The 11385-nt window shown below is 38.0% G+C and overlaps 1 protein-coding gene across 5 annotated transcripts in view; it reads right to left on the bottom strand.

Moving 5' to 3' along the window:
• Positions 1–11339, bottom strand: part of USP3 (ubiquitin specific peptidase 3) — a 100612-nt gene extending 89273 nt beyond the window's left edge. For 2 of the 5 annotated variants that reach the window (XM_035554108.2, XM_050713075.1), the window contains exons 1-3: positions 11042–11339; positions 6509–6596; positions 94–237 (exon numbers count right to left, since the gene is read on the bottom strand). The gene's annotated coding sequence lies outside the window, so the exon portion shown is untranslated. The remainder of the gene's footprint in view (positions 1–93; positions 238–6508; positions 6597–11041) is intronic. The other 3 variants (XM_035554101.2, XM_035554103.2, XM_035554104.2) reach the window with 3 other exon arrangements.
• Positions 11340–11385: the final 46 nt, after the last annotated feature.

The raw sequence follows: 11385 nt of genomic DNA, 5'->3' as shown, positions 1-11385 counted from the left end.
CCTCACACAAATAAGCACATAGAGATCATCTTGTTGAAATGTCTGTAATTACTTCAAAAATAACATTTGTCTGTCAAGGGGAGTATTACTTACTCTCTACACACAGGTTTCTAAAGACAAGAACAGATAATATTTTAAGATGTTTCTTCAGTTTCTCTTATTTCTTTTTTAATCTTCATCTCAGCTAATTACAAATGTTGATCAATCACTGTCTTTTGCATGCAACATCCTTGGCATCTGTTAAGAAAAATAAAAACAAAACATAAAAACCTCAGCCAAGTAATATATGCTGACTGTGAGAAAAACTCTCACATTACCAGCACAGAAAACATGTTACACATTAGGCAAAAAATGTGTCCTTTAGAACTATTTCTTTAGAAAGAACAAACCAAAGAGGGACTATCACAAATCATATTGCTGCTACTCCTACTTGCAAGGTTCTCTAATTTATAGAGTGTTCCTAAGAAATCCATGCTGCTTTGAAAACACAAGCACACTTGAATTTGTAGATTTGAAGTAACATTGTATTACCAGTTTACACTGCCAATGGTTCCTGAGCTGAAGCAGTCTCAAACTGCGCTGTCTGGTCTCGTTAGCTGCTATCATTTAACAAACCTATTAAAGTATATGTTTTAAATATGTTTCAGGACATTTTTGCCATTCTCTCATGGACAACATTTCATGTCTTTAAAATCAAACATGATCGCAAAAACAGGTGTAGTTAACACACCACCACAATAAATTTAAAACAATTCACTCTTTTCTTTTAAATGGAAGTACCCACTTTTGAGACTATAATAGCAGAAATGAAGTCTAAGTAACTTAAGCTAGAAAAAGAAATGAAAGTGTTAGATGCCACAAAGGGTGTAGAGCTCCCTTCCATTTCCTTGTGATATAGGGAAACCCATTCCTTCACGTAACAATGCACCTACAGAGCAACTATACAGTCTCATGTCCAAACTCAAGAGCATTCACTTCTTGTAAGCAAACACGGATATCATCACAGAAGTGCCTTATGGACTGTCTTTATTCTGAGTTTAGTCAGGCATTTAACCTCTCAGGATGAGGTTACCAAAATAGAAATTACCTGTTTTGATCTTATTTTCTTCCCCTTCAGAAAGAACTTATTTTATGACATCCTATCATAGCATATATAACAAGGTCAACTTCTAACAAGTTTGTTTCAATTGGTAGATTAGTCTTAAGACTATTCTACTAAAAGGTATTATACACTGGGATCATGACAAACATCTTATTTTTACGTTTTCTCTAGTGTGAGCAGTGTCATGGTACAACACATCTTGCACAACTAAATATTTCAAAATCTGCTCATAAAGCATTAAGTCACAAAAAGTTCTGTATGTATTGTATGTTATGCTTGAAAATAAATCCTGAAGGATTACTTCAAGGAAAGTAGCATTTAATTTCCGACAAAGCCTGTGAAATATAGAAGCTTAAAAAGAATTCTTAACTTCAGTGCAAATGCTGGAAGAGAATGGAGTTTGTTTGCTAATGCAAAGCTTACTGCGTTAAAGTAAAATATTATTTTTATTAACGCTGTAGCAAGATCAACATTAATTCTCATCTAAATTTAACACAGTCCTCAACTTTAAATTTGTCACTAAATATGTAAGTTTAATATTTAATCATTTATTTTATTATTTTAGGAAGCTGCAACTAAGCTGAGATGTGTGGTATCCATGAGGTTTCAGTTGTGCATTTGCTTTATAAAAGCCAAGTTATGAAGTAAACAAATATTGATTTTTTTCCCTAAATTCAAGAAGGCACCAGTTATTCTCTCTAAATGTGTAGAGAGATGAGAGATGACATTAGACATTACTTGGAATGCTGGTGGACTAAAAGGAAGTCATTGTTTCTGCATAACAAGGAGCATTTTGTATTTTTAGGGGATCTACTTGCAGTGAAGAAAGTCCAAGTCCCCATGAGGACCAGAACAACAACGGATATTACTGTACTACCTTCACAGCAAGGACACAAGAAGATTTGCCAAGAAAATATAGAGATATTTCAACTAAGTAGTAGGAACATAAATAACAACTAGAGTTCTTCACATGAGAAGAGAGAGTTGGCGTGAGACAGCTAGTGGGGAGTGAAATGAAAGGCATGACATTTGAAAGAAATTAGAGCTTTTCAAAAATCCCAGAATCATGTAACATGCAGTGTGTTAGCCGCAGCTGGCTGACCCAGAGGTTTTATCCATTGCAATGCTCGTGGTCAGCACACCCAATAACCTCAAACAGAAGGGGCACAGTGAACTACATAGGGAAATTACTTTCCATCTCACAGTTGAGTAGCTGGATACCTGGAATCAGACAACTAATGGGTAGAATATTCTCCTTTCACAGTACATATAAATCATCAGTTTGTACCTCTGCCCATTTTCTAGTGGCCTGATCATCCAACTGCCCCACCTTCCTATTCTCCTACTGTTGAGACATTAAGAAAATGAAACTGGTTGGTGAACCCACCAGATCCAATATCATCAAGTGGCTGAGACCAACCAACATCACTGTCAACCATTTATTTTTTTCCTTTTTATTTTTTTTGCAAGCATCAAAACCTAAAACACCCCAGAAAATATGCTCCAAATAATGGCCAGAGTCACGAATGCCAAAAGAAAGTGTATCATTGGACTCCACAGTCAGCAAGGCATCAACTGCACAAACTCTAAAGGTTATCTCCATTCATTCTGCACAACCTTCTGCCCAAATCCATATCCCATTACCATACTGTGATTTGCACCTCTCAAGGGCCTGCTTCAATGGACACAGAATCCCATTCACCTGTGCATCTGCACAAATGCAGGCTCCAGAAACAGTGCAAACTGGCTGCCACACACATACTTTCACCTAAATAATTGTCCTTTTGTGCCTATCCCAAGATTTACTCTTTCCATTCCTACAAGATTTGAATAGCTTGTTCTAACTTGAATCTGTATGCCCCAACAGGGGTAACTCCAGCTCCCACTCCCACTTTCCATCCCTTAACTCTGCCAGCTTCTCTACCAAAGCACTTCAAGTCTCAACATTTTCTTCCAAAATTATATTAACTCTCACTTTATCACCATCTTCCACAGGGGATTTCAGGATTTCACTGCAACAGCTCATTTCCTTCCTTGTCTCCTATATTTTCTGCCTCCTGAGTGCGTAAGGCAGCAGAAGACATCGCCAGTCTGGTTCTATATACTCCTTCATGAGCTGGTCAATGCGTGTGGGCTAAATTTCCCCTGTCAGCCAGACAAGGCAATGCTTTTCCCTCAGTGGGGACTACCTACTGGAGCTCTTCTGTCCTAGAAGAAACTTGTAATGATTCAATCATTTGCCTGATTTTGTGGAAATTGGCCAACCGGTTTCAATTTTTGGGCATAAACTGAGAGTAGTATGATAAATAAAGCATAATCTGAGAGGAAAAAAAAAAAAAGACAACTTGCTACAAATAGATAATGCTTTCCCTGCTTTCCTTCTTTTTTTTTTTCCCCAAAGATATTACATGCAGCCAGAGAACCTTATCAGTAGTGGACACCACCTGTGTTTTAAAATAGGCAATGGGGAAATGCCATTCCTTCTACAAGCTCCAAGACAGCCAAAGTTCTCTTTGCAGTGGGGCTGGATGATGGTTTTGGTGACTGTTACCTGCAGCAGAAACTTGGTAACAGCAGGTTTTTTACCATTAATATAGTTTGGGACATAAAAATTCAGAAAGACACTGTGAGGGTTCCATTATTAACCTGCAAAGCCTATCTTAATAGTGCTTTCACTTTGTTTTATTTTTCCTTGGTTTTCCTTCTACTTTAAAAAAGACCAACATTTTTCTTCATTACTAGAAAATGTAAACGGGAGCATAACCTACCCCACAGACCTCTTTAAAAGAAGGCAGTATTTACATGTTCTACATTTCAAAAATGCCACATAATCAGAAACATTAAACAAAAGTAAAATCTGACACCCTGTTTCAGTTTTGGCAGCCTATTCAACAAGTAAACATTTACAGATAGACTTGAAATTCCCTCTACTTTAATTAAGCCCAGTAAAAGCAAACTGAAGACTTCGTAACACATACAAATTTCCCATCATGTTCAGCTTTCAGACTCCATGAGAAAACATCATTGACTGCTGGATGGCCTTACATGGCTGTAGAGCACATTGAGTGGATGTGTCTGACTGCCAGGAATAGTGTAGGCTGACACGAGCAAGTATCAAGCACCAACAGATGCTTTCCATTTCTTTAACATGAATGTTTATTACATGCCTTGCCCTTAACAAAATAAGTAAGAAGTAACAAAGACATCATGGCTTGAAAGCCTCAGGGAACCAAGCAGCTAACACTGCCAGTTAATTGTTTTGGTGGTGACAGTTTCAGATCATTTGATTAGAAGCCTTTCTTGACCTTCCATGAGGCTCCAGGTCTGCACACATTTTAACCTACAACCATAACTGACTTACCCTGTAGCTTTAGAAAACTTATTTATTCAAGACTTTTTCTGAAACCCACAAAATTGTTCTATACTTAGCCTAACTTATTTCTTCTTGGCCACTCATTAGAGAAAAAAAAAAGAAGAAAAAAAAAATTTCTGTCACAATATGGCAGCTACAGTTCTGTAACACTGCTTCTCACCTAGAGATGACTTTTGACCAGCAAATCATCAGCTGATACTAGGATCATTCAAAATAAATTTATTAATAAAAAGCATTTCCATGAATGTTAAGTTCTACTTCGCCTTTCTCTCCTTTTAAGCTACTAAAATATAAGTGTCAAAAACATTTTGCAAAAATGATTTTGTAATCCTTCCTATTTTTGACCAGTTAAACAGAAGTCAGTGGTTAAAGTTGGAAATAATACCCACAACTAGTACCTACGTAGCTCTTAATTAGCACACCAGTTGTGACAACTCACTAAATTACCATGTAGTTTCCAAAATGAAATTGTGATGCAAAAGTTCCCTGTACAACTTTCAGCCTGTTACCCTATGCTGCGCAAAACTGCTTCTGTGGTATCCAAGGTCTACAGCAAGAAAAGTAAATGTGTCGCTGTTAACTGTTAACCTCTTCTCAAATCTTATTACAGTCACAGAAAACTACGAAGCAACTGTCTGTGAACAAGAACTGCTATAACTCAATTGAAGTAATCCATATCCTAATTCACATTAGCTGAGGGTATATAGCCCTCAGGAAGAAAAGTAAAAAATCTCATTCTGAATTTAAGATTGGCATTTTTATCAGATTGGATCTCATTATCAAAGTCAGCAAAATATATGTAAACTAAAAGCTTATGACAATTTAAAAGAACAGAACTTAGAAATTTTGCACATTTTCACTAAAACAGTATCTTTGTACAAAATATGTGTATTTTGCATAGGCCCAAAAAATAGTCTCAAAAAAGAACCCCAAAGTACACTTATTTTACTTCCTCTTCAAAACATTATTATCAACTGTTATTAAAAATAATATGCAAGACAGTTTGTGATTCCAGAGAAGTGAAATGGCACCATCTAGTGACTTATAGATCAGAAAGTTGAGTCAGAAAAGTTGTTATGTCTTGTACTTCCTCTCAACACCATGCATTTGAGTTTGGAAACAATAGCAAAAGGAAATGTAAAAATAAACATGAATGCTGGAACACTTACTATGGAACAAAGAATTAAAAGCCAAGTGGAATTACTCAAGGATTATTTTTCTACTGAACTATATACTTATAGTCTTCAGCATATTAAAATGTTTTTGGAGGCATGTACAATATAAATTTAACAGTCCCCAACCCATATGTCTCCCTAGGAAAGCCAAAGGCTTTTTAAGCTATGACAACAACAGATTATTAAGGTGTTTTCTATCAATTATTGCTAACACACATAGCCGTCAAAATTTATGAATAAAAATTGAGTAACTTTGCATAGATCTAACTCACTCCTGATTTAATCATGTAAAGCTGTAGCCCTTTCTCTTCAACTAATAACAAACCATATTTTCACAGACACCTCAATCCTAAGTATTTATGTTCACTGATTCATATTTCCAGAAGACTGCTTAGAAGCTGAATCATTTTTTTCCTCAACAAGAAGTGATACGCTCTCTGTGGGACTATCAAAGAGGGCCTTTTTTTTGCTATACAAAAAATGGAAGGGTGAAGGAGGCTGTGCAGTGGAGATTTTTTTACTCTTCAGACATTTTTCAACAGTCTCCTCTCATTCTTTTTTTCCCTGTGTGTATTTAGTAAATACAAAGAATAAACTTTCTAGCAAAGAAAGAAACTAAGTTTCCAGTAACTCAACAAAAAAATAAAATAAAAAAATAAAAAAAAAACACAAAAAACAACATCAAAAAACACCACCACCCATCCAAAAAAAAAAAAAAAAAGCAACCCACCACCAGAACAACAACAAAAACAACTGAACTGTCAGGGCGTCCCACCCTACCACCCTAAAAAGTGGGAAAGGTTGAAATTATAACATCAGAGAATTATGTATTTTTACAAACTGAGAGACTGAAAATACCTTGTGAAGAACATTGCAGTGATCTCTAGTTCTGCTGGCTTCTTGTTTATCCATAGGTCTATGACAAAGCAAAGAATTCTGTCTATTCCTAATAAAAATGAAGACAAATAAGAATAACTGCTTATTGGGACAAAGTCAAAAGCTGTTAAGAAAAGCAACAGACAGGAGAGCTGGCATTGCTCCATACTGCTGCAGTCTTCAGCAACAGAAAGTAAAATAACTCATGTTCTGGGAAATCACATAACAGCAAGCTACTACAAGCTACTACAGCTAAGGACCATATTCCAAGACCTTCAGGACAAATCCCTACTGGTTAGTACAGCACTGGGTCAAACTACTTAATTGGATCCACTACCTTCAACATATGCAGCTGGCCTACAAAAAATCATTTCTCTATTTCTCTGAAGCACTTCACCACACAGATACCAAGTAAAGCACAGAAATACATATTTGAATAGACTGCCTTTCCTCTTTTGAAACTGATTTCAATTCAAGCTGAAAGTTCTGCCTGCAAGAATGGTTTCCAGCTGACACACAGTAAAAACATGACTATTGTAATCAGTCTTCCCAGCAGAGCTCACCATAACCTTTACAGAAAAACCGTATGATTTTCAAAATGTGATTTTTGAAAACTTTATTTGCAAATAAGTGGGGGTATTATTCATAAAATATTATTGTCAGCTGTTTTAACTATCATGGAAATATCATCGGAAGTCCACAGACTCCCATTTGGAGCAAATATGTACCTTCTACCTTCCTACTTTAAAAGACATTAAAAATACACTGTTATATAGGGTAGATCCAACTTTATAAAAAAGGCAGACAGTATTATGGCCACATCTCTTCATAGAAAGGAGAACATTTCTCAGCCAGCAACAACTACTAATTCAAGGCTATTTTTATAGAGTACAGTAGAACAGTAAATCCATCCAAAAGTCATATCACTTTCACAGAAATAAATATGTAGGTTTGGAATAACACTTCAGAGCAATGTATTAAAATGTACTTATACTGCCAGACATTTCACCACAAAACAGGTTATTCATGCATAGGTGTAATGAGCAACAAAAATTGAGTTTTAAGTAATTTTTAGTAATATTTACTAACTAATTTATCAAATTACCCCTTGCTTTTTTTTTTTTTTTTACAGTTCCTATGGAGATGACCTTCAGAATGGTGTTTTATATACTTTATTCAGAAAGGTATTTACATATTGTCCATCCTTTCTGAAGTACAAATGACAATACCTAATAACCACAGTGCTATTTACAAGGATTAATCAATTATTGTAAAACAATTTGAAAAAGATAACCCTAGCAATTACAGTGTTTTCATTAACAACTTGAGTTAATACCAGCAAAAATAACTTTTGTCTTATAGAAACAACCATCTGATGTCTTACATGCCATTATATGTCTAACATTTATGCAAAAAATGAAATTTGGTTCATTTGAACATTTGTTAAATGGCTTAGACTCCATTCAACTTATCGTAGGACAACTGTGCAACATGGACAAATACAGTTTCTTCTTGGCTTAGAGTCATGAAGCCTTTGCTGGCTTTTCTGAAATAAGTAATTAAAATTAATTTTTAAAAAAATAGAGAAGACCTGAGGCAAACTAGTCTTTTTTTTTTTTTTTTTTAATTTTATCAGCAACAAGGAAGCCACTTAGCAGCAACCATACATGACATACTTACATCATATTTTCTGGGACTTTATAACAAACAATTAATTTTAATGTTATTATTAAGAGGGGGTCAGTTTTTGTCAACACTTCACAACAGGCAAAAAAACTGACCACAACCTAGTGATCTGGAGGAAAGAGGAAATTCTGACTCCAGTATATACTGGTAGCCAGAGCTTTAAAACATTTCATGTTTTCAATAATTAAATTCAAATTCCAACTTTAGGGATGATAGGTTCTGTTCAGAATGCAACCCTGTGACAATCGCCTTCTCACAACATCCAGGTGAAGTTTTCAAAAGAACCAGAATCTCTTTTTCAGAAAAGACTGATAATAAGTGACTTCAGAGTCCAGTATTCATTCAGCTGCTGCTAAAAAACATTACTGGAGATGAACAATTTCCAGCCATTTCAGGAAGACCTCACTCAGGTCACCTCCTCACACCATCCACATGATGCCAGGTAATTAGACTCATTAACTCTTAGCCTCCTGCCCCAGGAGAAGCCTGGAACCCAGCCTTTTTCAGGACATCTTGCTGCTGACCAGAGGAGAGGAAACGACGATGAGTGAGTTCAAGTGTAGGCAAGAGAAGGTTTCTGTGGCTACATTTCGCCTTCCCCAGCTGCCTGGTGCCGCTTCCTTGTGGCACTGCGGGTTCCCCGAAATATCAGCTCCAGAGGGACACCCACGTCACGTCACACATTCTTTTATTGCTTGCACATTAAGTCTCACTTGTGATGTAGATGTACCTCTGCAAGGACGCTGACATCACTTGTTGGAAACCACTGCTCTAGATCAAGAATGACAAACTTGTCTTGGAGATTTGACACTGGAACACCTGACGTCTTTAAAAATAGAAAGCTCGTGAACCTTTATGTCTTGAGTTAGTGAAGCAAGTGATTGTGGCAGTATGTTATCAGGGTAGGGGGGCTGTTTAGAGCTTTGCTGACCAGCTGAAAATCAGAAGTATTAAGCAATGTTGTTAATAGATAGTATCACTTAAAATTTTCCCCTAAGCAAGGAGATTCTGGAAAGATTTGCTGGAGCATGCCAAAGTTTTCACTTGGTATTTGGAAACTGAGCATTAAAAAAATAAAATAAAAATAGAAAAAAAGTCTTGGTTTAGTATCTAAAATTAACTGGCAGAAACAACCTCACTGTTGTTTTGCACATATACCTGAATCATAGAAAACTACCCATAAAAGACAACTACGTTTATGTCAAGACAATGATGACAATGATGACTGTATGGTCAGACAGGTATCACTGAGTGCTGGATGCCTAAGCTGTGCGTGCAAACGCAGGTCAGCACAGTGAGCATTTGCTTGCAACCATATTCACTGATCTGACATTTCATACGGCTGTCACAAGGCAATGTATCATGATATAATACTATCTGACGCTGCAACCCACTTCCCAGAAAACCTACCTGCCTGCATTAGTTTTGTGTTCTCATTTAGATGGAGTTTAAATAAAGGGGAAAATATTATTAAAGTTCAAATTAAATACTTGATTCTGCGTCTTTCAGCAAAATAGAGTTTGGTAAGTGTATTGCCTTTAATCGCTTTGATCTTTACATAGTAAAGAACTATAGCATCACAAAATGGCAAAAAATTCACAGGCAGTTAATAACAATGACTCATGTAAACTTCCAAATATATAGCTGAAATGGAGTTCGCTCTAACTGACTTCAATTAAGAGCCATGATAAATGCAATACAACATACTTTTAAATTCTTTCTTTCCAAGACGTGGCCCTTACTATGGAAGAAAGTTTGAGGGTTAATTTTTCTGTTAACCCTATCAGCTATAATTGATCTCCAATTTGCACCATAGACCCCAATTTAAAAATTAGTTCTTAAGTTTCATTAGTTGCTTTAAGACTGCAATTGTTTTATTTTCTATTATTCAACCTAACTCTTGAGCAAGTTTGTTGCCACAAGAGAACTGCTGATTCTTAGCTGTCTGCCCAATATTATTCCACATTTAAGGAATCTCCAGCAAATGGGAGATGTCAAGGGGCTTACTTTGAAACTCTGTAGTAGGTAAAGTGGAACAGTTCTGTGGCAGAACAGAAAACACCGCTGGAAAGGGCCAGTTTTTCTGTAGTGATGCATAATGGCTACCGTGAATTTGCACAGTAATAAACCACAAAAGGGAAGGCAGCAGCAGGGACACCAGCCAAACAAATTCCCTTGAATCAAAGAGGAACAAACAAACAAACAAACCTACCCCACAACTATAATTCATATCGCGTTTCTAACTAGCATTTGAAAATTCTACCAGAAATCTGATTAAGGATGTCCATGAGGCAAATACATTGGTTAGGGAGATGCAGAGTGAATACCACAAAAGAAATGCATTCTAAATAAAAGTATGTTTCCCATAAGCAAAAAGTGCTTTTTTTTTCTTTCAAAATTAAACTTGCAATTTCATCTCTCACGGGGACAGGGTGGTTAAAACCAGTGAAATTACACTAGAGATTTATGCAAAGTACATCTCTCCAGAAGGAGAAACAAATACCCTGATTATACCGTGTGAGAAAAAACAGAAGACCAGTGCCTGAAAGCGTTTTCTGTGAAGTCTGTTCCCTACAGTAGCTCCAGAAACACTCGTCAGGCCCCCAGACCGAAACCACGGCTCTGTAGGGTTACACGAAACCTCAGTGCAAAGCCAGAGCCCGCGGGGCGCGGGCGGCCTCCGGGGCCAAGCCTGGAGGTGCCCCCAGTACCGCCCCCCTCCTCCCCCCCGTCCTTTTATTTTTCTTTGTTTTGTCTTGTCCTGTTTTGTTTAACCCCCGAGCAGCAGTTCGGTTTGACGACAAAGCATCCAACCGGTGCAGCGTATACCTGGCATCCCCAGCGCTTGGCCCAGGGAGGACACCTCGGGGCGTTTAGAGCCGAGACACAGCTCTGCAAAGCGCTGTGAGGAGCTGCCTGGGGGCTCGGGGGCCTCGCTCCGGCGTCACGGGAGCTACTGCACCGCGGGGCAGCGCGGGGAGGCCGGCAGCGGCACCTCGGGCCGGCGGGCGGATGTGCCCCGAGGCGTGTCGCCACAGGAACGTCTGAGGAGAGGCCAGGGAAGAGGCGGGTAACGAGCTGCCGTCGGCACCGCAGGCGAAAAGCGCCCTGCCCTGCCCTGCCCGCGGGGCCGGCCGGAGCGGAGCGGAGCCGCGCTCCGTGGGAGAGGCCGG

Source organism: Cygnus atratus, chromosome 11 (genome assembly GCF_013377495.2).
Source record: "Cygnus atratus isolate AKBS03 ecotype Queensland, Australia chromosome 11, CAtr_DNAZoo_HiC_assembly, whole genome shotgun sequence".
NCBI lineage: Eukaryota > Metazoa > Chordata > Aves > Anseriformes > Anatidae > Cygnus > Cygnus atratus.
The sequence above is the reverse complement of the archived record's forward strand: the minus strand, read 5'-3'. Positions and strand labels throughout refer to the sequence as shown.